Raw genomic sequence first — 6,000 nt, forward strand, 5'->3', positions numbered from 1 at the left:
AACATTGTCTTCGGCCGTCCTGACCCAAACAACCTAACATGGTCTATCTGGTACACAAATAACATGTGCAGCCATTTGGCAGCAGACCAAACAGAGAGAGAGAAGGTCACATGGCAGAAGAAGATCCTGGAAACGGTTAAGTCTTAGGGCCCCTCTGAGAAGATACTATAGCTGGGGGAGTTGTAGGGCTTACCCCCCACTGTTTTGGGGAGGTGAAGGGTTGAGGGAATCTGGCAGCCCTATCGATAGAATGACAGCCTTCTGGCAGACTCCTTTAACTAGCCTATCGATGCTGTAGGATGTGTATAATTCTCTATTGAAGGGACAGTGCAAACTTGAAAACCACATTAGTCTGACCTAGCACCTACTCTAGTTACAATCTACCCTTAAGATGACTATACATGAAGGAAATTAGCAAAAATAGATACTGCCTTCTGTTTACTTTGAGAATGTGAGTACTCCACATATACTGCCAGTTTCACTGTTGAAAAGACCCTTTTAAAAATTGAACAGGGACCAGACAACACTTTATAAAAGGAACTTTAGAAGATTTTTTCCCTTCCAAATTCACAATAGTATTCAAGAGTGCATAACTGGATGCTTTTGAAATTAGAGGGATAACAAAGGTAGGAAACAAAGAAGAGTCCTTGTGGCACCTTAGAGACTAACACATTTATTTGGGCATAAGCTTTTGTGGGATAAAACCCACTTCATCAGCTGCATGGAGGACTCCTCGTTGTTTTTGCTGATACAGACTAACCCGGCTATCACTCTAAAAGATAGGAAACGTAGACCTAAAAAGTTAAACTCCAATGTATAAACATTCACATCTCACTGTGTAGCAACATTTTGACTCTATTCGGTGCTGCTCCTTTAAAGAATTTGGAAAGAAAAGAGTATATCCCTCTTCTTCCTTTATCTCCATCCCTTTTTTACTTTTAACTTATCATGCATTTCACACGTTAACCAGTAGGTGACCTCAGTATTCACACCAAATATTAAGTATATCAATGGAGAGACAAGGCGGGTGAGGTAATATCTTTTATTGGACCAACTTCTGTTGCTTAGAGAGACATGCCTCTGAGCTACACGAGCTCCTATTCAGGTCCAGGAAAGGTACTCCGAGTATCACAGCAAGATGCAAGCTGGAACAGACTGTTTAGCGTAAGTAGTTAGCACATATTGTAAGGGACCTTTCAAAGTAGAGTGGCCAGATCAGGAGAAGAGCTCTGTGTGGCTGGAAAGCTTGTCTCTCTCACCCACAAAAGTTGGTCTAATAAAAGATATTACCTCACCCACATTGTCTCTCTAATAACCTGCACCTACACTGCATAAGTATATCAGTTGTGATATTAAAAGATTTCTCTCTCAAAAAAGAGGCAGCAGTATACATTTAAGAGGAGGCTGTATGGACTATTTCTAAGACACTTGGAGCAGATATTAAAACATCAGTATATTGATCAAGTTTCCACTGTCTATCTTAAAAGCTGCTGCATCTTTATCCAAACTATTTACAGAGCCACTTCAGTTGTCATAACTAGAGAGCAAACTATGGCAGGCTCACTGTTGGACTAGTCATTCTCAGACTTAAACGCTGTTTCTTTTTAAAATGATTTTTAAAACAGGAAACGGAGAGATCTGTTAGACTGGAATTTTATTCAGATTTGTAGGCTCAGCCCATCGATATGGTATCTGGATGCCTAGAATTGCCTCCGAAGGGAAGGGGTGGAAGCTCATACATTCGGGGTTATATTCAAGTACATGAAATCACAAGGTAATGTTTTAGGGAACATTCCTGCACTGGCAAAAGGACAGGCCATCTATCATAGGGGTTACTACTGTAAATTCCAACATTAAGGGTTTTTCTGTAACGAGCTCCCTATTATTTACAAAGGTGGCACTCCAGCCAATCTTAGTTGGGGGGTTATGCATTAGGAAAGTAGGCAGATTCGAAGCTGCTTAGGGCTTTGTAGCTTAAAAGAAAGGCATTAATTGGAGTTGGGGGATTACTGTAACTCCTAGTACTTGTTAATACTATTCACCATTTAAATTCCAACAATGTGCTTGGTGCTGTACGTGACTTACCTAACCTATGATTAAGAAAATAAAATGAGCTGAGCTGAATCAATCCATGTGTGTGAGCAGCACAACCAATGTAAGAACTGAGTGAAAAATGAATTACAAGTTTATTCAAATTTGGCTTCTTTTTTGGTGAAGTGGTTGTGATCTTTTCAAATTTAGTCATTGTTCAAATGTATTTGCCTCATACTTCCCGCAAGTAATTCTTGTTCTGTAGCCCATACACAAGCACTTATCTGCAAATAGCTCAGTATCTCAGTTCTTCTGACTGGACATGTCATTCCACTGGGATGAAATTCACCCTTAGGCAGAGGGCCAGCCCAAGTCCCACTTAAGCAGGGCTTAAAGGGTGCCATATCCCTTGTTCATAGGCCCTCTGGAGAGGGTTGGAGTTCACCCATCAACTGAATTTCAGTTCTGTGAGCGTAATTCTTAAAATCAGGCTGCCTAGGCAAGTATTTGCAGTTATGATCTCAACACTCTATTCTACAAATATTCAGTGTTTTTTTAAGAACTGCTATTCCTGTGAACATTCCTGTGCATAAACTCGTTTGCTAGACTGTGGAAAGCAAAACAACAGCTTGGAAACACAGTTGAGGCAAATTTGTTAAATATTCCAACAAATTTCCCAGCTCTTGCTACATACAGACCCAAAAAATGGTGGATGCTCTAGAGTACTGTTCCATTTGTACAGAGGTCACACTGGGGGGAAAAATAGGCGGCAAGATTCTCCTAAACTCTGTGCCTGCCAGTATGCCCAAGAGCAGATGTCACAGTGATGGGCTACATCTCAAAATGTAGCCCCATAGTAGAATAGGGGCACATTTCACCCATTACAGATCAGACAGCAAGTCAGGGTTGCTCCCAGTTGAAACCTGCCAGGGTTGGCAATGATGGTAGCCCATGCCTGCCCTCTACCCAGGGGTGAATGCCTGCACCGGGGGTCTTCTTCCCTGCATGGAAGTCTAGGGTGCAAACACTGGGTGTGGCAAGGTGCTCTCTCTTCTCCTGATGCTTTGCTGGAGGTCTTAGGTCCCCTCTTGGATGAATGAGGAGGGGAAGTGTTGGGTCTCCTGCTCTGGAGTAGACTGTCCTCTCCTTGGTTGCTGCGGGGATGTGTTGGTCCTCTCCTTTCCTGGGCAACTGCTTTTCCTCCCTGACTGCAAAAGGTACTGTGGTGCCCCAGAGCAGCAGGCACTTCTCTGCTACAACAGCTGATGCTTGGCCACACTCTTATTAACACCTGCACCAGTGATGTCACATGCTCCCTCTGCTGGTGAAGCAGTTGCCTGAGCCAAGGCTGTCATGCCCCATTGACAGTCAGCAACACTGAATATCTGTAGGGTTGGAAGATGTCGATTTCACTGTGTACACTAATTGAAATTTGCCAATAGGCAAAGTAGAAAAAATGCCGCTTGTGAACTTGTTACCGTTTGATTTAAGGATATTTGCTTTGTATATTTTGACATCCAATGCCGACAGTTTGTGTTTTAATGGTTATAAAGCTTTAACTTTTTGAAACTCAACATCTACTACCATTGTATAATTGTCTCAACCCTCCCATAATTTCCCACAATTGGGAAAATTTAAATTGATAAAAATTCGGGAGGAGGGGAACATGCTTAAAAATAAACATTGTTCTCTGTTGAAATTATTAAAAAAAATAAAAATTGAATTCTGCCAAACCTAAGTATATGCATTGCTGGCTCTGATTGGCCAGTGGCACCACTGAAGGTGGAGCAGGATGGTGAGTGGCTCCGAGAGCTGCCAGCATGGCATATGGAGATGTGCCATACAACCCAAACCCGGCATTTAAATTTCTTTTAAAATGGAAAATTCATTGTTCTTCCTGGAGGCCTTTCCCCCCACTCCAACTTAATCTCCTCCTCATAACAGGTGACCTCCTTGGTGAGAGGCACAGATGTGGTTTCTTTGGCAGCCCATCAGTGTTGCTAATTTGACTTCGGTGGAGATCCATGTGGGTACAGTTTCAGTATGGGTGTCTTAGGCTGAAACCTGGACCTAGAGCTGAAAGGGTCTATATCCGATACTAGCATCCTGAGTCATCCAATCTGCAAGTATTTTCATATGTTAAGTAATAAAATACATGTCACAGGAATAAAGTGCTTTGGGAACTTGGCTTATGCCATATTTTACATAAATAACCACCTCATCAGTCTTGTCTTCATAGAACAACATTGGCTCTTCCATGTGAATCTAAGCAGCCAGGCAGAGATTTGAGACTGAACACCAGGATACCCCTACAAGAAACCTTCCTACTGTTGTTGCGGGGTAATCTCTAACCGTGCTCTTATAAATGACAATTGATATTTACTGTGCTTTTTTGATGTAATGAAATAGCCAGGAATTACCTTCAGGCTGAGCCATGGAAAATTAATAGAGTGCACAGATTAATTGCTTGGTTAGATTTATATCCAAAGAGGTTTTCCCTCCCATCTGAGAGTGCGCGGAGTAAAAAACATTGCCAAGACAGCCATCAATCTTTAAAAATTGCTTCCATTTTAGTCTTGTTTAATTATGTTTCGTGTTGCCATGTTAATGTAATCAGGTTTGCTCCCATCAGTGCATGGAATGCAGTGATGTGCTATCCAACGAGGGAGTACAGTGGAGTGGGAACAAATAAGCAATTGCTCTAAATGTTTCTTTATCATTATTTGTATTACTGTAGTGCACAAGGCCCCAAGATGTTGAGCAAATGAAGAGAGCAGGCTGATAAATGTTTCAGTCTTTGTGCGTCTGGTAGGGGCTCTTTAGCATGCCTCATCATCAGCTGCTGTTTTTCATTAACCGTTTGTTGTGTATTTAATGGCTGTATAGTGTTTGATTTGGAATAAAAACACTGCAGGCTTTTAGCGCCTAACAAGGATGTTGTTTGGGAAACCAGGGCTAGATCACCTGTGTTCAGGGCAGAAACCAGTGTTGTAGAGAAGTTAGTTCTAACCTTTCTACTCCCATGAGCCTCAAATGTTGTTCTGTGGCTTAGGCTGCTCTAAATCATGCTGGGGGGAGTGGTTCCTAGGGAGTGCTCCAACAGCTGGGGCTGGCTAGCGTGCAGTGCACTCTGGCTCTGCTTTTCTTTCAGTGTGCTCCCACCCAGTCACACCTCCATGCCTGAGAGAGCCAGTTTTGTGCCACCCAGAACATCAGAGCAATGGGGACTGAGCCAGAATATGGCCTTTGGGGTTTTGAGCAAGACCTGTATTCAGGTGTATTTGGCAGAGATTCCAGAGGCATTATTGAAACAAATACTGTGTATTATAAAATGAGATCGATTTTTTTTTTACTCTGTTCATTTCCTCACTCCCCACACCGCTGAGTGCATCTGGTTCCAGCACAAACTCCTTCTCCTGTTGGCCCCTCAGCATATGAATCACCCCAGGTTGGACCACTTTACATTCATGTACACGCTCTGTGGGCCAAATTCAGAGATGATGTATAAGTGCAAAGGGGATAAGATACATGTTAGCATGTGGGTGTGAGTCAGTGAATTTGAGGCAACCTAAGCTGATGTTATACGCACATTGTGGACGCTGGACTTCATGTGAACTTAAATTCTTTTGACTTAGATCACTTGTGGAACTTGATATTTTGACCTCATGTTATTATCAAAGGAAATGGACACACAGTTGTTTGCAGCTGAAATCTATTAGTTTGTTATAATACCACACATTTTGGTTTCTTCTGTAAATGATTAAAATGCAGAATCTGGCTAGCTCAAGATTTTTGTGTGTGATTAACTTTTCAAAATCTGAAGCTATTCTGTTCTGTTCTGTATGTTTGGGTTGATTTGTTTTGTTCTTAGTCTTTCCCCCTTCCTACTCAGTATGTGCATGGGTTTCTTTATAGTTATTTTCACTTTTTCTTCTCCATTCTCCCCTTGGTGCTTCCTCCTTGCCACCA

This window comes from Mauremys reevesii, linkage group 1 (assembly GCF_016161935.1).
Source record: "Mauremys reevesii isolate NIE-2019 linkage group 1, ASM1616193v1, whole genome shotgun sequence".
Classification (NCBI taxonomy): Eukaryota; Metazoa; Chordata; order Testudines; family Geoemydidae; genus Mauremys; species Mauremys reevesii.